Raw genomic sequence first — 22,480 nt, forward strand, 5'->3', positions numbered from 1 at the left:
CTTGTATCATTTTTAAAAAACACAGCAAGCAAGGGTTACTCCAAGCGGAGTCTCCCTTTTTTTCCAAAAATTGGGCCCCACACAGACACCTTATCAGTGGCAGCACTTGTGCCCTAGTTGCAAACAGGATGTTTTGATTTGCATCAAGCACATTCCAAATCCACAAGCATTTACTCTCCCCAGGATGACACAGGGGTAGTAAATTCCTTCTGGATCCATGACTTGTTCATTTTGATGAACGTCAGTCTGTCCACATTGTCACTGGACAGACGCGTGCGCTTATCTGTCAGCACACACCCAGCAGCACTGAAGACACGTTCAGAGACAACGCTGGCAGCTGGACACGACAAAATCTTCGAGGCGTAACTGGAGAGCTCTTGACATTTTTCTAGATTTGAAGCACAAAAGGAGCAAGGCTCCATTTGCAAAGTCATTGCATCGATGTTCATTTGGAGATACTCCTGTATCATCCTCTCCAGCCGTTGACTATGTGTCAGACTTGTTGTCTCTGGTGGCCTTGCAAAGGAGGGTCTAAAAAAATTATGAAAAGATTCCATAAAATTGCTGTTACCAGCACCAGATACGGTCCTACTGGTACGGGTAGACTGTTGAAGATGACGAGGCCGTCCCATGTTTGTCAAGTTACAACTGGGAGAATCACTCCCTTCACCTGCACGGTTGTTTGGTGGAAAAGCCGAGCTAAGATCGAGTAACAGCTTCTGCTGATACTCCTGCATACGTGCGTCCCTTTCTATGGGTGGAATTATGTCACAAAATTTGGACTTGTCCCGGGGATCTAATAGTGTGGCAAGCCAGTAGTCATCATCACTTCTAATTTTGACAATACGAGGGTCATGTTGGAGGTAGTGCAACAAGAAGGCACTCATGTGTCTTGCGCAGCCATGCGCACCAAGTCCACGCTGTGTTTGTGGCATAGAGGTGCTAACCGTTCTTTCTTCCTCTGTCATCTCCCCCCAACCTCTTTCAACTGAAATTTGACCAAGGTCCCCCTCATCTGCTGAGTCTTCCATGTCCATGGACAGTTCGTCCTCCATATCTTCATGTCCTCCTGCACCTTCCTCAACATCTCACCTGCTACCATGCGCCCTTGTTGATCCCTGTCCCCCATGGTCCCATGCCTGCCGCGTTGGTGATGATGAACGTCTGGACCTTGGTGATGTTGTTGTGTCTTGCGCATATGAATCCTCCTGTAGTTCCTCCCCTTCCTGTTGTCCCACCCCCTGACTACGAATAGTGTTTAGCGTGTGCTCCAGCATGTAAATGACTGTAATCGTCATGCTGATAATGGCATTGTCAGCGCTAAACATATTCGTCGCCATGTCGAAACTGTGCAGAAGGGTGCATAGGTCCTTGATCTGAGATCACTCCATCAGGGTGATCTGCCCCACTTCTGCATCTCGTTGGCCCAGGCTATACATCATGACGTATTGCACCAGGGCTCGCCGGTGCTGCCACAGTCGCTGTAACATGTGGAGAGTTGAATTCCAGCGTGTCGCCACATCGCATTTCAGGCGATGAACCGGCAGGCCGAAAGACTTCTGGAGCGATGCAAGTCGCTCAGGTGCGGCGGTTGAACGGCGGAAGTGAGCACTGCAGACAGTTTCCGTGCCCTGGTCAGAAGGCCATCTAGGCCGGGATAGTGTGTTAAAAATTGCTGGACAACAAGGTTAAACACGTGAGCCATACAAGGCACGTGTGTCACCTTGCCCAGGCGAAGGGCCGCACCCAGGTTTGCAGCATTGTCGCACACGGCCTTACCAGGCTGCAGGTTGAGTGGAGACAACCATTTATCAAAATCAGTCTCCAGAGCTGCCCACAACTCAGTCGCTGTGTGACTCCTATTTCAAAGACATGTCAAGCTAAAGACCGCCTGATGCCGTTGCGCTCTGCTACCAGCATAGTAATGAGGGGTGCGTGATTCCTTCTGCGCAGTGAGAACGCTGGTGGCCTGACCAGGCAGGCTTGGGGCGGAGGTGGAGGACCCAGATGAGGTGGAGGATGCAGAAGCAGTGGCGGAACTTGGACAGACAGAGGATTGACACACAAGTCGTGGGGACGGCAAGACTTGTGCAGCAGACCCTTCACCATCTATCACCATAGTTACCCAGTGGCCAGTCAGCGACATGTAACGTCCCTGTCCATGCTTACTGGTCCAAGTATCGGTGGTGAAATGCACCCGTTCACACACAGAGTTTCTCAAGGAAGCGGTGATGTTGTGTGCGACATGCTGGTGTAGCGCGGGCACACCTTTCTTAGAGAAGTAGTGGCGACTAGGCATCTGGTACTGGGGCACAGCGACAGACATAAGGTCTCTAAAATCCTGTGTGTCCACTAGGCGGAAAGGCAGCATTTCTGTAGTCAACAGCTTACAGAGGGATAGAGTCAACCTCTTCGCTTTGTCATGGGTCGCAGGAAGTGGCCTTTTATTTGACCACATCTGAGGGACAGAGATCTGGCTGCTGTGTGTAGACGGTGTTGAGTCGGGTGTCCCTGGAAAAATGCAGCTTTGTGAGGAAAGTGCAGGCGGAGACATGATGTTGCCTTCATCCAAAGTTGGTGCTATCGATGTCTGAGAGAGCTGTACACACTCACTTGTTTCCCCTTCCAAACCAACTGACGACCTACCAAGCAAACTGCCTGTTGCGGTTACAGTGGTGGAAGTTGTGGGTGGAAAAACAGGTGTGACAGCTGTCCCCACAGTCCTAGAAGATGACGAGCGCGCGGATGCACTGGAAGGGGCAGGCGGTGGATGGTTCGCTCCGCTAGGCCGCATTGCAGCACGGTGAGCTTCCCATCGGGCCATATGATATTTATTCATGTGACGATTCATGGAAGAAGTTGTCAAACTGCTGAGGTTTTGACCTCTACTAAGAGAACCATGACAAATTTTACAGATCACATAATTTGGGCGATCTTTTTCTATGTCAAAAAAGGACCTGGCTAGGCAAGGCTTAGAGGCCATGCGACCTGTTGATCCACCCCGAATAATGCTCAGAGGCAGAGTGGTGGCTGAGGATGCAGTTGTAGACGTGCTACCAGTGCTCCGACTGTGTCCAGGAAGGCGCCAGGTTACTTCGACGTCGGTTGCATCCTCCTCCACCGCCTCTGTTGACCTCCTCGAGTGTCTGACTGTGGGTTGACAGTAGGTGTGATCTAGAACTTAATCATTAATTGTTGTGTTTGCACTCCCCTACCCCTCAGACCGAGTTTCTTCTTGCCCTGACCGAATATTTAAGTTGTCATCCCAATCGGGTATCTGCGTCTCATCTTCATCAGTATGTTCCTCATTGCCTATAACCACAGTTGTTGGAAAGGCAGCATTTTGGTAGCCAACAGTTTGCATATGATGAAAGTCAACCTCCAAGCCATTTCATGCCCTTCTAAAAGCATGTAAAACACAGCGAGGGGACTCCAACCACAGTCTCCCTCGTTGCCACTAACTGGGCCACACACACCCCACTTGACTGGCATCGGTTGAGCCCCCTTTTGAAAAAGAAAAAGATGCTTTGCATGAAGCACTCTCAAAAATACGCGTGCCTTTCCCGTCCCCTGGCTGACCCAGGGGAAGAAAAGTCCTCTGAGAGCCATGACTTGTTCATCTTGGTTCTTTTAGAGACACAGCGAGGGGACTCCAACCACAGTCTCCCTCGTTGCCACTAACTGGGCCACACACACCCCACTTGACTGGCATCGGTTGACCCCCCCTTTTGACAAAGAAAAAGATGCTTTGCATGAAGCACTCTCAAAAATACGCGTGCCTTTCCCGTCCCCTGGCTGACCCAGGGGAAGAAAAGTCCTCTGAGAGCCATGACTTGTTCATCTTGGTTCTTTTAGAGACACAGCGAGGGGACTCCAACCACAGTCTCCCTCGTTGCCACTAACTGGGCCACACACACCCCACTTGACTGGCATCGGTTGACCCCCCCTTTTGACAAAGAAAAAGATGCTTTGCATGAAGCACTCTCAAAAATACGCGTGCCTTTCCCGTCCCCTGGCTGACCCAGGGAAAGAAAAGTCCTCTGAGAGCCATGACTTGTTCATCTTGGTTCTTTTAGAGACACAGCGAGGGGACTCCAACCACAGTCTCCCTCGTTGCCACTAACTGGGCCACACACACCCCACTTGACTGGCATCGGTTGAGCCCCCTTTTGAAAAAGAAAAAGATGCTTTGCATGAAGCACTCTCAAAAATACGCGTGCCTTTCCCGTCCCCTGGCTGACCCAGGGGAAGAAAAGTCCTCTGAGAGCCATGACTTGTTCATCTTGGTTCTTTTAGAGACACAGCGAGGGGACTCCAACCACAGTCTCCCTCGTTGCCACTAACTGGGCCACACACACCCCACTTGACTGGCATCGGTTGACCCCCCCTTTTGACAAAGAAAAAGATGCTTTGCATGAAGCACTCTCAAAAATACGCGTGCCTTTCCCGTCCCCTGGCTGACCCAGGGGAAGAAAAGTCCTCTGAGAGCCATGACTTGTTCATCTTGGTTCTTTTAGAGACACAGCGAGGGGACTCCAACCACAGTCTCCCTCGTTGCCACTAACTGGGCCACACACACCCCACTTGACTGGCATCGGTTGACCCCCCCTTTTGACAAAGAAAAAGATGCTTTTCATGAAGCACTCTCAAAAATACGCGTGCCTTTCCCGTCCCCTGGCTGACCCAGGGGAAGAAAAGTCCTCTGAGAGCCATGACTTGTTCATCTTGGTTCTTTTAGAGACACAGCGAGGGGACTCCAACCACAGTCTCCCTCGTTGCCACTAACTGGGCCACACACACCCCACTTGACTGGCATCGGTTGAGCCCCCTTTTGAAAAAGAAAAAGATGCTTTGCATGAAGCACTCTCAAAAATACGCGTGCCTTTCCCGTCCCCTGGCTGACCCAGGGGAAGAAAAGTCCTCTGAGAGCCATGACTTGTTCATCTTGGTTCTTTTAGAGACACAGCGAGGGGACTCCAACCACAGTCTCCCTCGTTGCCACTAACTGGGCCACACACACCCCACTTGACTGGCATCGGTTGACCCCCCCTTTTGACAAAGAAAAAGATGCTTTGCATGAAGCACTCTCAAAAATACGCGTGCCTTTCCCGTCCCCTGGCTGACCCAGGGGAAGAAAAGTCCTCTGAGAGCCATGACTTGTTCATCTTGGTTCTTTTAGAGACACAGCGAGGGGACTCCAACCACAGTCTCCCTCGTTGCCACTAACTGGGCCACACACACCCCACTTGACTGGCATCGGTTGACCCCCCCTTTTGACAAAGAAAAAGATGCTTTGCATGAAGCACTCTCAAAAATACGCGTGCCTTTCCCGTCCCCTGGCTGACCCAGGGGAAGAAAAGTCCTCTGAGAGCCATGACTTGTTCATCTTGGTTCTTTTAGAGACACAGCGAGGGGACTCCAACCACAGTCTCCCTCGTTGCCACTAACTGGGCCACACACACCCCACTTGACTGGCATCGGTTGAGCCCCCTTTTGAAAAAGAAAAAGATGCTTTGCATGAAGCACTCTCAAAAATACGCGTGCCTTTCCCGTCCCCTGGCTGACCCAGGGGAAGAAAAGTCCTCTGAGAGCCATGACTTGTTCATCTTGGTTCTTTTAGAGACACAGCGAGGGGACTCCAACCACAGTCTCCCTCGTTGCCACTAACTGGGCCACACACACCCCACTTGACTGGCATCGGTTGAGCCCCCTTTTGAAAAAGAAAAAGATGCTTTGCATGAAGCACTCTCAAAAATACGCGTGCCTTTCCCGTCCCCTGGCTGACCCAGGGGAAGAAAAGTCCTCTGAGAGCCATGACTTGTTCATCTTGGTTCTTTTAGAGACACAGCGAGGGGACTCCAACCACAGTCTCCCTCGTTGCCACTAACTGGGCCACACACACCCCACTTGACTGGCATCGGTTGAGCCCCCTTTTGAAAAAGAAAAAGATGCTTTGCATGAAGCACTCTCAAAAATACGCGTGCCTTTCCCGTCCCCTGGCTGACCCAGGGGAAGAAAAGTCCTCTGAGAGCCATGACTTGTTCATCTTGGTTCTTTTAGAGACACAGCGAGGGGACTCCAACCACAGTCTCCCTCGTTGCCACTAACTGGGCCACACACACCCCACTTGACTGGCATCGGTTGAGCCCCCCTTTTGACAAAGAAAAAGATGCTTTGCATGAAGCACTCTCAAAAATACGCGTGCCTTTCGCCTCCCCTGGCTGACCCAGGGGAAGAAAAGTCCTCTGAGAGCCAGGTCCACATTGTCAGTGGACAGACACGTGTGCTTATCTGCCAGCAGACCCCCAGCAGCACTGAAGACAGGTTCCGAGAGAACGCTGGCTGCAGGACACGACAAGATCCTCAAGGCGTACGTGGCGAGCTCAGGCAATTTATCCAGATTGGAAGCCTAAAATGAGCAGGGCTCAAGTTGCACAATAATGGAATCGATGTTTCTTTGCATATACTCATATATCTGTGTGTCTCCCTCTTTTTCCTTGTCCAGCTGTTTTGTTTTCACATGAGTATATGTCCTTGTCACTTTCCCATGTGTTTGTGTTATGTTGTGAGTTGTTTGTCACCTTTTGGACACCTTTCAGGGTGTTTTCTAGGTGTTTTACTGTGTTTGTGATTGCCTGCCATTGTTTCCTATGGGCTCGAGTTCGGTTCGTCGAACGTTCGACGAGCCGAACTCGAGCCAGACCCCCCGTTCGGCGAACCGCCTCGAGCCGAACCGGGACCGGTTCGCTCATCTCTAGTTAGCACACTCCTGTAGGCATGCTAACATGTTAAGAGTGCACAATAAGCGCAGGAACTAGCACCCTTGCAACTAGTCCCTGGCCTCAGTAGCAGATCATAAAGGTTCTTTAGAAATACTTTTTCTAATTTTATCTTTAGCTATGCTACTAGATACAGGGACAGTTAAGAAGGAATTAACAATGTGCACCCAGAACTGCTCATGGTCTGCGTTCATATTTCACCTGACAGGTTCCCTTTAATCAGCCATCATGTACCTATAACAACAGTGGAGAATCGGAGATCTGATTGTGGCTGTCAACTATTTCATTTCTGCTTTCAATTTCTGACAGTGGGATCTAACACCAGAGATGCCAGCGTCTGCGTCATGACAGGCAGGAATCAAATGATCACCCCTGTGACTCTCATCATGATCCTTCTGTTAATGCTGGCTTTAGCTGCCATTTATAGGAGATTGTTATTTCTGCTGTACAGAGCAATGCTGTTGCTGACACTGATGCTACTGCTGATGATGCTAATGCTGTTGTTGATGCGGCTGCTGCTGTTGCTGCTGATGATGCTGTTGCTGATGCACTGCTCTGTAGAGCACAAGCAATCAGATAATGGCATCTTCAAGTCCCTTAGGGAAATTATAAAAAAAACAGTAAAAATCAAAAAGAAAAATATGAAAAAAAATGTAAAAAAAAAAAGAAATAAAAATGCAAATAGTCATCTCACTTCTCAGTTTTCCAGTCACCCACATGGCTTGCTGTCCCTGATATAGTGCTTCACACCTCTATTCCGGGCATCTTCTCTTTACACCGTCACAATGTCAGGACCTAATAAGGTGTACATGCAGTGACATCCTTGACCTGGTCATGGCCGGCAGTTCTAGCTGAGCGTGATGACACCCATCTTTATGTGGCATGAGTAAGAAGCGGCACCAAGGACTGTGGGGAACAATGAGTGCTGGAGGTGACCAGAGAGATGAGCGGTGAGGGTAGTATTATTATATTTTTATGTTTTAATCTTTAGATCCCACCATTTTGCTGAATTTTCATGGAGCAAAGTAAAAAAAACTTCTAATCTATAGAATATTGTACATATTTTTGTTAAATTCTAAATAAATTTCACTAAAATAAGTTCACCGATATCTACACTGTGTGCAGAATTATTAGGCAAATGAGTATGTTGATCACATGATAATTTTTTTACATGTCGTCCTACTCCAAGCTGTATAGGCTGAGAGCCAACTACCAATTAAGTAATGTGCATCTCTGTAATGAGGAGGGGTGCGGTGTAATGACATCAACACCCTATATAAGGGGGGCTTAATTATTAGGCAACTTCCTTTCTTTGGCAAAATGGGTCAGAAGAGAGATTTGACGGGCTCTGAAAGTCCAAACTTGTGAGATGTCTTGCAGAGGGATGCAGCAGTCTTGAAGTTGCCAAACTTTTGAAGCGTAATCACCGAACAATCAAGCGTTTCATGGCAAATAGCCAACAGGGTCGCAAGAAGCGTGTTGGGCAAAAAAGGCGCAAAATAACTGCCAATGAATTGAGGAAAATCAAGCGTGAAGCTGCCAAGATGCCATTTGCCACCAGTTTGGCCATATTTCAGAGCTGCAACGTTAATGGAGTATCAAAAAGCACAAGGTGTGCCATACTCAGGGACATGGCCAAGGTAAGGAAGGTTGAAAAACGACCATCTTTGAACAAGAAGCATAAGATAAAACGTCAAGACTGGGCCAAGAAATATCTTAAGACTGATTTTTCAAAGATTTTATGGACTGAAGAAATGAGAGTGACTCTTGATGGGCAGATGTATGGGCCAGAGGCTGGATCAGTAAAGGGCAGAGAGCTCCACTCCAACTCAGACACCAGCAAGGTGGAGGTAGGTACTGGTATGGGCTAGTATCATCAAAGATCAACTTGTGGGACTTTTTGGGTTGAGGATTTAGTTAAGCTCAACTCCCAGACCTACTGCCAGTTTCTGGAAGACAACTTCTTCAAGCAGTGGTACAGGAATACATCGGTATCGTTCAAGAAAAACATGATTTTTCATGCAGTACAATGCTCCATCACATGCATCCAACTACTCCACAGCGTGGCTGGCCAGTACAGGTCTAAAATATGAAAAAATAATGACATGGCCCCCTTGTTCACCTGATCTGAACCCTATAGAGAACCTGTGGTCCCTCATAAAATGTAAGATCTACAGGGAGGGAAAACAGTACACCTCTGGGTACAGTGTCTGGAGGCTGTGGTGGCTGCTGCATGCAATGTGGATCATAAACAGATCAAGCATCTGACAGAATCTATGGATGGTCGGCTGCTGAGTGTCATCAGAAAGAAAGGGGGCTATATTGGTCACTATTTTTGGGGGGTTTGTTTTTGCTTGTCAGAAATGTCTATTTATTTTGTGCAGTTCTATTGGTTTACCTGGTGAAAATAAACAAGTGAGATGGGAATATATTTTGTTTTTATTAAGTTGCCTAATAATTCTGCACAGTAATAGTTACCTGCACAAACAGAATCCTCCAAAGATAGCGAAATCTAAAAAAACCCCACTCCAACTGCCAAAAACATTAAGCTTTGATATTTGAGTCTTTTGGGTTGATTGAGAACATAGTTGTTGATCAATAATAAAAAAAAAAAATCCTCTAAATTACAACTTGCCTAATATTTCTGTACATGGTGTAGTAATAAATAAGTCACTTTGACTGAAATGTCAAAAATGCAATAAAACAGTTACCTAAATAGAATAAAGTATATTTATCATGCTCAATGCACCACAGTTCTACCATAATTTGTGCCAAAAATGTGACTTTATTCTTCACTGATCTATGTTTTTCCATAAATTCTCTGTTTTGACTTTGCTGTCTGGGGAAGTGTTATGTCTCCATATTGTCATTTAGAAAATCAAATATATTATGTTATTGTGGATTTTAACTCCTTTTCATCACAGCTAGTTTTGGTCTTTCTGCCAGACCTTTTTTTTCACCTTTCTACTATTGAATTTTAGAATTGCCGTAACTTTTATATTGTTTTAGTGACTCATCTGAGTGCTTGGTTTTTTTCGGGATGACTTGTATTTTTCAGTGGCCTCATTCTAGGCTTCATTGCTCTGATTAACAAACTTCTATTTACTCATTATGTGAAGGAAAATAAAAAAAAATTCCACTATTGTTTTTGATTTTTGTTTTCTTTTTTGCATTTTAACTCCTTCATCCCAACGCAATTTTACATTTTTTTTATTTTTTTCCTCCTATTTTAAAAGCCATATTTTTTAATTTTCAGGAAATGTTGTACTTTTAAATGACACCATTCATTCTGCCCTATAATGTACTGGAAATTTGGGAAAAAAATCCAAATGTGTGAAATTGCAAAACAAGTACAAGTCCCAAAATTGTTTAGGGTATTTTTATTTACCATGTTATTGCATTTTAATGCAATGTTGCAGTGACCAAAAAATTTAATCCTGATGTTTTGATTTCTCTCACTACTCACTTTACAGATCAGAATAATTGATTTTCTACTTTGATAGATTGAACATTTCTGAACTCAGCGATACCAAACATGTTTTTTTTTGTTTTTTTTATCTTCAATGGGTCAAAAGGAGGTTATTTAAACTTTTAGGGGTTTTTCATATTTATTAAAGCTTTCTTTAAATTTTTTATTGATTTTACCAGTCCCCTTAGGTGACTTAATACCTGCACTATCTGATCTCTTTTGCTGCTAAGAACGATGCTTCAGCATTAGGCGGGCTTTGCACGTTGCGACATCACAAGCTGATGCTGCGATGTCGCACGCGATAGTCCCCGCCCCTGTCGCAGGTACGATATCTTGTGATAGCTGGCGTAGCGAAAATTATTGCTACACCAGCTTCACATGCACTCACCTGCCCTGCGACCGTCGCTCTGGCTGGCGACTCGCCTCCTTCCTAAGGGGGCGGGTCATGCGGCGTCATAGCGACGTCACACGGCAGGCGGCCAATAGCGGCGGAGGGGCGGAGATGAGCAGGATGTAAACATTCCGCCCACCTCCGTCCTTCCGCATAGCCGCCGGCGGCAGGTAAGGAGATGTTCCTCGCTCCTGCGGCTTCATACACAGCGATGTGTGCTGCCACAGGAACGAGGAACAACATCGTACCTGTTGTGGCACCGGCATTATGGAAATGTTGGTGAATGCAACGATGATACGATAACGACGTTTTTGCGCTCGTTCATCGTATCATCTAGCATTTACACAGTACGATGTCGAAAGTGACGCCGGATGTGCGTTACTTTCTATTTGACCCCACCGACATAGCACATGCGATGTCGCAACGTGCAAAGCCACCCTTAGTGATGGCACGACCCGGACTGCAAAAGTCTGGATTTGCGCAATTTCTAATGCAAATGAGTGCCAGGCCTGGGCCCATAATTCTCAAGGAATTTCGGCTAATGACCCGGATCTGGCACTCAGAAGAGGAAGGTTTTCTGGTATGCGAGTTTTCCTTCAGAGGTGTTCGGCACTCCTAGAGCATCGCTGGAGAAATCGAGTTTGGGATGTGAGCCAGGGCTGTTTTACTGCATGTTTAGACATTCTGACATTGAGGAGCGCTACTTGGTCTAGATTACTTCTGAGTGTGTCATTGTAGTGGTTTACAGCCAGATCAGGACAGGAAAGTGAGGAGATAGGGGACAGTAATGAGTCTAGAGAGTCTGTAAGTGTCTGAGAGTCAATGGCCTGTAGATTTCTAAATATGTGATAAGTGGGAGTGAGCTGGGGTGGGTGAGGATTTGTGAGCTTGAAGGAGAGGATGTAGTGGTCAAAGAGGGGAATAGGTAAGTTATCAAAGTGAGAGATTTAGCAGAAGAGGACAAAGACCATGTCAAGGCTGTTATCGTCTTCATGTATCTCAGAGGATGGGAGCTGTGAAAGGCCAAAGGAAGTGGTTAGAGATAGAAGCTGGAATGCAGATGGGGAGGTGGAGCTAGTCATGGGGATGTAAAAGTGTCTAAGAATAAGTGTTGATAATTCTAAGGACATTAATTGCAGCAGACAGGCTAAAAAGTGGTCAAGCAACTGGGTGGGTGAGCCTTGGGGATAGTTTATGACTGCTGGTCTGAGGGAGAGGGGATGGAAGAGCCTGATGGTGTGGACCTCAAAGGGTGGGAGTGAGAGTGATGGAGTTGGGGGGATGACCTGGAAAGTGCACTGTGGGGACAGGAGTAAGCCGACTCCACCACCATGTCTGTACTCAGGTCTTGGTGAATTGTAAGCCGCCATGAGAAATGGCAGCAGGGGAAGCAGTGTCAGAATCCTGAATCAAAGTTTCAGTGAGGGCCAGCAGATTAAGAGAGTTGTTAAGAAAGAAGTTGTGGATGTATGGAAGCTTGTGGCATACATACCGTGGATTCCAGAGCACAAAATTAAAAGAGGGAAGTAAGGGTGTATAACTAATGTTAATAAGTTTAGCAGGATTTCTATTAGATGTGGGGGAGTAGGTAAACTTGGCATGGTGTGGACCTGGATTAAGAAAAATATCGCCTGAAAAAAGAAGCAGTAACAGGAGAGAGAGCAGATAGCTTTTGGAGTTGGGATGGCTTACCATGCAAAACCTGAACTGAGATTATTCAGGAAGGTGAAAAGAACATGGGAACTGTACATAGGAAAGGGAAGGAGAGAAGGGCTGATGTGGATGAGTAGGGATGAAGGGGGACAGGGCGGTATAATAAAGCCTAACAACTGAGGGCTGGTATTCTCAGGCTGGGGAGACTCATGGTTATTGGGGTCCAACAGCTTAAAAATAGCAGCCTGCAGCTCCCCAGAATTGTCGCACCCTTTAGATGTGAAAATCCCGCCACTTTACCTAGTTCTTCTCAATTGCCCTGGGGCGGTGGCAACCATGGTAATAAAGGGTTAATCACAGCTCACAGCTGCTACTAATCCCTAGATTGGCAATGGGAGGTGTCTATGAGACCCCCCATTACTAATCTGTAAGTGAAAAGACGTAAACACAAACACTGAAAAAGTCCATTACTTAAATAAAGTACAAAAAACACCTTCTTTTTCCATTTTATTAACCCCAAAAACATAGACTGTTTGACTTTGTAGGTAATGTCATCTGTGGCTTGTGTATCCTGGGGTAGCATCCTTCAGACCCCAATGATTTGTCTTGACAGACATTGACTTGATGGACCTTCAACATGGTTCCAGGCATGGGATGATAGAGAGTGGCTGGGGTGGGGTGTCCAAACAGGTAGATCGCCTTTTCTTTTAATGGTGTAACCCAGTGGTAGCATCCCTCAGATACCATGACTTGTCTTGGCAGACAAAAACTGGCTTAGCCATCAGACAGGCTCCAGGCATGGGATATAGGAAGTTGGCTGAGGTAAGGTGTTCAACTGGGTAGACCACTTCCTCCGTTGCTGGTGTATCCTGGGGTAGCATCCTTAAACCTTGATGACTCATCTTGGCATACTTTGAGCAGATGGATAGGCAGACGGGCTACAGGTTTGTAGAGTAGCTTTGTACATATGTCCAAGGCACCCACACATATGACAGTGCTGAGGAATGGGAAAATCACAGGCCCTGTTTGTAATCTTTTGTCCTGGTGGGGCTTTTACTGTGTAGTGAGATAGTCCTCGTTGAGCAGCTGGCAGTACAGATAAGCAAACCTCCCAAGGTTCGATTCGGTTCATGTTTGCCAATTTCACCTGTCATCGCCAAACAGTTCAACGAACTGCTCAACAAACATATCTAAACCACATTGAATTCAATGGAAGGCAAAAATGAAGGGGTTACAGAGCCTGAATGAACAGGCCGACTTCCCCTGTGTGATTATGGGACTATTAGGAGAGTGATAAGTAACCTTTTATTTATTGTGCTTATATTGTATACTAGATGGTGGCCCGATACTAACGTATCGGGTATTCTAGATATGTGCCCCCATCGTGGTATAGGCAGGATACTTGTGTATGCAGCATCCTGGTCTGTGTCCAATCCTGGTATAGTCTCCATCCTTGTATGGCCTTCATCTTGGTATGTGGGCTGATGGTTTGATGTGGCTGCATGCTGGTATGTGCCCCCATTGTGATGCAGCCACCATCCTGACATGTGCCCCCATCCTGGTCTGTGTGCGCAATCTGGTATAGGCAGCCTCCTGGTATAGGCATGATCCAGAATGTTTCGTAAGGTTTTCCTTGTACCTGTCCGCTGTATGCTCGCTCCTGTGCGGTGTCCGCTTTGCTTTTCCACTGTGGCCGGCGGTGAGTTGCAGGCTGTAGTGTTAGGAGGTGTGGGTTGGCCTGGTATTTGGGCTGATGCTGTGATGTGGCCCCATGCTGGTATGTATCACCCCCGTGGTGTAGCCACCATCCTGACATATGCCCCCATTGGGCTATAGGTAGGATGCTTGTGCATGCCGCATCCTGGTCTGCGTCCCATCCGGGTATAGTTTCCATCATTGTATGGCCCCCATCCTGGTATGTGGGTGTCTGTTTTTGATATGTGTCTGTGGGCGGTGTTTGATATGAGCGGGGTTGTGTGTGTGGGTGCGCAGCTGTGTGTGTGCGCGGTGGTTTGTGTGTGCCGGTGTGTGTGTGTGTGTTTGTGTTGGGCTGTGTGGAAGTCGTGGTGTGTATGTGTGTGGCCTCATTTCCCGCTGACCTTGAATAGTAATGATTGGTTCATGAGCACTCCGGGATGCAGCTCTCCCACTAACCACTGATGAATGTAGGGGAAGCACATGGCTACTTAAATATCAACACTGCAGTGAATGTTAAGTAGCCGCTCATGAATTGTAATGTGTGGCTCATGAATAGTAATGAGCGGCTCCTTAACATTCACAGCAGTGTTAATCTTTAAGTAGCCATGTGCTACCCCTGCATTTATCGTTGGTTAGTGGGAGAGCTGTGTCCTGGAGTGCTGGGTTCCTAGTGTGCCGCAGCTGCGTCTCCTCCTGTCCCCGTCCCTCTATGTGTCTCTGTGGCGTGGGGAAGCACTGCGATGCCGCAGCTACGTCTCCTCCGGTCCCCATCTCTCTGTGTATCTCTGTGGCGCGGGGAAGCCCTGCGATGCTGCAGCTGCATCTCCTGCGGTCCCCATCCCTCTGTGTCTCTGTGGCATAGTTGGGTCACTGACCTGCACTTTGGGGCCTCCTGTGGGTCGGGGCTTAAGGGAGCTTTCACACTTGCGCTGAACTGCATCCGTTGCAATCCACCGCTTTGAAAAATTATGGTGACCGTTGCAGGAATCCGTTTATTCCTCATAGGCTTCTATTAAGGGCGGATTGCAACGGATGGTCTTGCGTTGCATCCGCTCCGCGGCGCATCAGTTGTTTTGTCGGTAACCATCAGTGCCCGTTGGGTGGAAGGAACGCTGAATGTAGCGTTTTTTGTTCCTGTAAAAAAACGCACTCCGCAGGATTTCGTCGGTATCCATTAAGAAGCATAATGAATGTCTATGGTGCTGGATTCTGTCGCCATACATTTGGCGACGGATTCCAGTGCAGGATTCTGTCAGATTCTACTGAGCATGATTAGCATGTCCAGCAGAACTTCTAAATCGTTAATAGCACTCCTTGTCTCTCTCTCTCTCTCTGTCTGTCGGTCTCTCTCTCTCTCTGTCGGTTGGTCTCTCTATCTCTGTCAGTCAATCTCTCTGTCTCTGTCAATGTCGGTCTCTCTCTCTCTGTCGGACTGTCTCTCCCTCTCTCCCCCTCTCTCATACTCACCGATCACCGGCGTGGCACTGCACAGCTGTCACACTGCTCTGGCAGCTTCTCCTCTTTTGAAATGTCGGCCGCTCATAATTCCATCTCGTATTCCCTGCTTTCTCCGCCCACCGGCGACTATGAATGGTTGCAGTCAGACAGGCCCCCACGCTGAGTGACAGCTGTCTCACTGCAACCAATCACAGCCGCCGGTGGGCAGGTCTACATCGTGCAGTACAATAAATAAATACATAATTAAACAAAAAACGGCATGTGGTCCCCCCAATTTGATAACAGCCAAGATAACGCCACAGGGCTGAAGGCTGGTAGTCTCAGGATGGGAAGCCCCATGTTATGGGGAGCCCCCCAGCCTAAAAATAACAGCCAGCAGCCGCACGGAATTGCCGCATCCATTAGATGCGACAATCCCGGGACTCTACCCGGCTCATCCCGAATTGCCCTAGTGCGGTGGCAATCAGGGCAATAAGGAGTTAATGGCAGCCCATAGCTGCCACTAAGTCCTAGGTTAATCATGGCAGGAGCATATGACGCCCCCCCATGTTTAACCTGTAACTGAAAGTAAATAAACACATACACCGAAAAAATCCTTTATTTGAAATAAAAGACAAAAAAACACCCTCTTTCACCACTTCATTAAAATCCCCAAATACCCAGGCAGGTCCGACGTGATCCACAGAGGTCCCACGACGCTTTCAGCTTTGCTACATGAAGCTGACGGGAGCCGCCGTAGAACACCGCCGCTCTCTGTCAGCTCCACGCAGAAACTGAAGTGATTCGAGCTATCAGCGGGGACGTCACTGAGGTAATGCCTACATGTGTGCGGTGATGATGAGTGCGGTAGTGCCTGGGTGTGTGCGGTGATGTTGGGTGCGGTAGTTGATGTTGGGTGCGGTAGTGCCGGTGCATGTGCGGTGATGATGGGAGCAGTAGTGCTGGGGTGTATGCGGTGATGATATAGGTGGTAGTGCCACTGTATGTGCGGTGATGATGGGAGCGGTAGTGCTGGTGTATGTGCGGTGATGATGGGGGCAGTAGTGCCGGGGTTTGTGCGGTGATGATGGGAGCGGTAGTGCTGGTGTATGTGTGGTTATGATGGGGGCGTTAGTGCCGGTGTATGTGCGATGATCATGGGGGTGGTAGTGCCTGGGTGTGTGCGGTGATGTTGGGTGCGGTAGTGCCGGTGCATGTGCGGTGATGATGGGAGCCGTAGTGTGGGTGTATGTGCGGTGATGATGGGTGCGGTAGTGCCGGTGTATGTGCGGGGATCATGGGGCAGTAGTGCCGGAGTTTGTGCGGTGATGATGGAAGCGGTAGTGCCGGGGTTTTCGCGGTGATGATGGGAGCGGTAGTGCCGGTGTATGTGGGGTGACGATGGGGGCGGTCGTGCCGGTGTATGTGCGGTGAGGATGGGAGCGGTAGTGCTAGTGTATGTACGGTGATGATGGGAGCAGTAGTGCTGGTGTATATGCAGTTATGGTGGGGGCGTTAGTGCCTGTGTATGTGCGGTGATGATGGGAGCGGTAGTGCCGGGTTATGTGCGGTGATGATGGGAGCGGTTGTCATGGTGTGTGCAATGATGATGGGAGCTTCCATGGCAGTGTCCCTTGTACCTGTCCGCCGGCTGCGTCATGGCGTTGACAGGGCTTCGGAGAGTGGGCGTGTCCTAATTGAGCGGTCGTCGCTGCTGATTGGGTGTGGGTAGAGTAAGGTGTGGGTGTGTGGGGCATGTGATGCAGGGCCGCTGCTGATTGGGTGAGGTGGAGTGAGGAGTGGGTGTGTGTGTGGGGGTGTGTGGGCGTGGTTTAGGCGGTTTAAGCGTATGATGTCATTTCTTGGACAGACAGACAGAGAGACAGAATAGGGCAATTATATATATATATATATATATATATATATATATATATATATATATAGATTCTGTGCATCTGCAAGATATATTTATTTATTATGCACAATTCAACTTATTAGGCACTTGCACTTTTCCGGCAGGGATATTCAGGTAGACATAGGACAGCTGACGGTGAGTAGAGGGGCTATATCATATCTAGGGTGATAACCTCCACAACCAGGGAGAGTACAGGAGAGAGAAAGTTATTAAGGTTAGTGTGCACTTAGTATTAGGTTTTCACATTATCACATACTGGTGTTGTTTTTAATAATATTTAACACATTTCATCATTTTAAATGGTATTTCGTCCTGTGTGCAATTCTGTTGTTATTACCCTATGTATCTAGTAACTAAATTTTTATGAGTCGGGTGCTTCCATGAGGTCCAAGTCCATGGTGTCTTGGTGGCAGGGAAACACTCAAGATTGTTTCCCCCATCCCCTCCCACCAACCACGGACTACAGAGAGGGGAATAGTATTTTCTTAATCTTATGATTGTTGCACTCCTATCATCTCTTCCTCATGGTCGTCCTCCATTTGTTCCTCAGCTCCTGCACCTTCACTAAGGCTGGCTTCTCACTTGCGATTTTCTCGCAGTAGTGCAATGCGAGAAATTCTCGCATTGCACTCGGACACATTTTAAACAATGAGGCAGCTCCCATCTGCTATTTTTTTCTCAGTCCAAATCAGACTGAGAAAAAAATCGCAGCAGGCTGCTATTTGTAGAGTTTCTCACGTGAGTCTCTCCAATGCAACTCTATGGGAGCGTGCAAAATAATGCATGTCACACGGACCGTCACTCACACCATCCTACTGACAGTCGTTTTTCTAAATACATTAATCGCATGTTTCTCAAAACACTGGCAATGAGTGAGGTCTCACAATGTTGGTCAATCTCTTTAATTGACCGACACTGTGAGACCTCACTCATTTCCAGTGTTTTGAGAAACATGCGATTAATGTTAGTCGGTCTCTCCCTCTCGGTCTCTATTATCTCTCTGTCAGTCGGTCTCTCTCTCTCTCTGTCTCTGTCAATGTCGGTCTCTCTCTCTCTGTCTATCTGTCTCTCCCTCTCTCCCCCTCTCTCATACTCACCGATAACTGGTGCGGCGCTGCATGGCTGTCACACTGCTCCGGCGGCTTCTCCTCTTTTGAAAAAGCCGGCCACTCATTATTCAATCTCTCTATAGATGGGATTTTAAATAAAATGCTCAAAAACCAGCGCTAATAAAAGGTTTATAAGATTTTATAATTTTTATTAATAATTTATTGCTATCCTTGCTCTAGATACAGGATAAGAGTAATAACACACAGTACATAGAACCATGGAGGAGAAAATAGTAGTAATAAAAAATAAATATGTATCAAATTATCACAGCAAGCAATTTTCTGGATAATCTGGTGTAATGCCCCGGCCGGTGGCAAAAACAACCAACTAAATTAGTATGGTATAATGATGGTATTTAAGAACTACCATATATTGCCGGATCAAGCTAACGCTGTAATCTGAAAAAGGTCCAGAAATATTCAGTAAGGGCTTGCAATATAATCATAAGACTTGCAACGTTCCAGGTGCCTTCAGAAATAGTAGAGAGGCCGCCCTCCGGTCAGTCTTAACCAACAATGTGGTATGGCACCGATTCATACAGTTATTCCAACAAAGTTTTTACCTGCGGCTTGATATGGGCAGGAGGCCCCCGTAGATTTAGTTGCTGCACGATCCTTAAACCTCCTTTATTTCTGGAACCGTTTCAATGCAGGAGTCCCCTATTAAGGCTTCCAGAGCGAGCAATGCAGAGCCAGTAGAACACTGTGTAGTGCTGGCTCTAAAGAGGGGTATAGTTGGTGCAGGAGTCCCCTATTAGTGCTTCCAGAGCGAGCAGAGCAGAGCCGACAGAGCACTGTGCAAGGCTGGCTCCAATGAGGGGTGTAAAATAGGCAGTCCAGAAGTCTCCTGTTAGCGCTTCCAGAGCGAGCGGAGCAGAGCCGACAGAGCACTGTGTGGTGCTGGCTCCAAGGAGGGATATAGTTTAAGCACGATATGCAGCTTCTCCAACTCTTAAAGTGGCAGCCTGGTCAATCACCTTAAAATCGGCTGATTTAGTCCACACGAGGGAGAGGTCAGTAGATAGATTATCACCGCACAGGGTGAGCTGAGCAAGGTCCAAATCCGACGCGCGTTTCGGGGGCGTTACCGGTCCCCTTCCTCAAGGATAGCTCAGCTGTTGCTTTGGATACTACTTATACATGAATTTAATTGGATGCAGTTACAAGAAAGCCACCATTACCATATACAAACCAATACACATAATTAAATCTAAAAATCTGCATATAATATAAGTAAGTGCAAAGTTTTTTCTGAGGACTCTTCTAAATACTCCAACTAAAGATGCTATAGTGGTGCAATCATACATTAGAAAGTCTATAAAATGTGTCTCCATATTTCAACACTTTGATTATGGGTAGAGATAAAATATGCCCAAAGACATAAATATAATAAAAAATATAACTATAAAAATAAAAAAGGGGATAATATATCATATATGGTAGTAGAAAAAACCCTTACATAGTAGTCATCTTAATTAAATATAGAGTTCAGTCTATTTTGTTTGTATATGTATCTTTCACACTTTTTACATTTTTTAAATTTTTTTCCATTATGATTTATTCATTCTATGTATACTTTTCATTATATATGCACTACCAACATATGATGTTTTAATCCATTAATTAGTTATGCTACAAAACCAACTGATTCATAATCATTATCAAGTATATATTGGATTCATAATCTATGTATAGGGGACCAAAAATAAAAAATGAAATAAAATCTAATCTTTACAATTACACCTTTTTTTTTTCTTTTTTTTCCCTTTCCCTTCCTTTTAATATGTATTTAAAAAATAGTTTAATTAAAAGCAAACAATTCAATGTCATTATTGAGTCCATACGGCTTCAGTGTGTTTAACTCAAAAATCCATTTACTTTCTGTTCGTGACATTTTCCTAATAAAGTCACCACCCCTCCAATCCCTTGTCACTTTTTGTATGCCCCAGACTTGGGACCCCTTGAAAGATCCTCCGTGTTTTAACAAGTAGTGTTTGGACAGGGGGTGTTTAGTGCATTTATTATTAATGCTTCTAATGTGTTCGCCCACCCTTTTCCAATGGGGTCTAATAGTTCTCCCAACATATTTTTTTTGACAGGGACACTGAATGCAATATATAACTCCTTTTGATCGGCAGGTAATTAAATCTTTAATAATTACTTCTTCCTGCCCCTGCCAAAAATGCTTCCATGTAATATTTTTTGTGTTTTTACATACAATACAGTTCTTGCATGGAAAATAACCTTCCAGGCCAAATAATCCTCCTTTTTTAGGTAATGTAGTTTTCCGTATGATCGGTGCCACCAAATTACCAATGTTATTGGCCTTCCTATAAAAAAATTTAGGGTTCATAGGCAGAATATCCCCTATTGTTTTATCCTCTCTTAGGAGTAGAGATGAGCGAACCAGTCACGGTTCAACTCGAGTTCGGTTCGCCGAACGGGCGTCTCGTTCGAGTTCGGTTCGGCGAACGTTCGACGAACCGAACTCGAACCGCATAGGAAACAATAGGAGGCAATCACAAACACATAAAAACACATTATAAATGTACACATACAGTTAATAAACATTGCCATAACACTTACCGGTCCCCGCGATCCCTCCTGCACTCTGTCTCCTGCCGCTATTCCATCCGATGATCGCTGAATCCTCCCGGTAACCAGCACTGCCAGCAGTGATGCAGGACCTATCGTGACATGAAAAATAGCCATGTGACCAGTCACGTGCCTGTTATCTCATTGGCTACAGACTGGTCACATGACTATGGCGCGTCATGTAGGACCTGTCATTGCATCTCTTTGTTACACGGTGCACGTTTGTGTATCGCCGTGTACCGGCGACATGCTCTAGCTCGACTCCCCGCTCTGCTTCCCCGTTCCCTTAAGGTACCGTCACACTAAGCAACGCTCCAGCGATCCCACCAGCAACCTGACCTGGCAGGGATCGCTGGAGCGTCGCTGCACGGGTTGCTGGTGAGCTGTCACACAGGCAGATCTCACCAGCAACCAGTGACCACAGCCCCCAGCCAGCAGCACGCGTGGAAGCGATGCTACGCTTGGTAACTAAGGTAAATATGGGGTAACCAACCCGATATTTACCTTGGTTACCAGCGCACACCGCTTAGCGCTGGCTCCCTGCACTCCTAGTTACAGTACACACCGGGTTAATTTAACCCGATGTGTAGTCTGGCTATGTGTGCAGGGGGCTGGCACTGGCAGCGTGAGAGTGGCGGACGCTGATAACTACGGTAAACATCGAGTAACCAAGGAAAGGGCTTCTGGGTTACCCGATGTTTACCATAGTTACCAGTGTCCGCAGAAGCCGGCTCCTGACCGGCTGACACAGCCGGTCAATCACGGAGATCACCGTTGCCATAGCAACGCGCTTGGTAGCGGTGACGGGGACGTCCCGCTACCAGCACGCAGCGGCACCGGAATCACGTGATCGGAGCAGCGTTGCTATGGCAACCTGTGCCACCACTTACAGCCGGGAGCCTGTGGTCACTCTCACAGAGTGATTTCTGCACGGAGCACAGCGTCTTCCCCCATGCAGCTGTGCTGTCTGATGGAGCAGAGCTGCATGTGTTGAAGGGGAAAGAAGACAGAAGAGCAGGATCGTGGAGGGGTGACAGGGGGTAATAAAGATGGAGTCTCTAATGTGTCTGTGTAATTATTTCTATTAATTCTAATTCTATTATTATTCCAATCCCCAGCTGCCTAGTTGGACCAGGCTGGACACAAAAATGGGGAGAAGCCTACGTCGGTTTTTTTTTTGTTTTTTTTAATTATTTCATAAAATTCATGAATTAATTAAAAAAAGGGCTTCCCTATATTTTTAGTTCCCAGCCGGGTACAAATAGGCAGCTGGGGGTTGGGGGCAGCCCGTACCTGCCTGCTGTACCTGGCTAGCATACAAAAATATGGCGAAGCGCACATCATTTTTTTGGAGTTTTTTGGCAAAAAAAAAAAAAAATGCTTCCCTGGATTTTCCATTGCCAGTGAAGGTAACTCCAACAGTGGGGGTTAGCA

The sequence above is a fragment of the Anomaloglossus baeobatrachus genome, chromosome 1 (assembly GCF_048569485.1).
Source record: "Anomaloglossus baeobatrachus isolate aAnoBae1 chromosome 1, aAnoBae1.hap1, whole genome shotgun sequence".
Lineage (NCBI taxonomy): Eukaryota > Metazoa > Chordata > Amphibia > Anura > Aromobatidae > Anomaloglossus > Anomaloglossus baeobatrachus.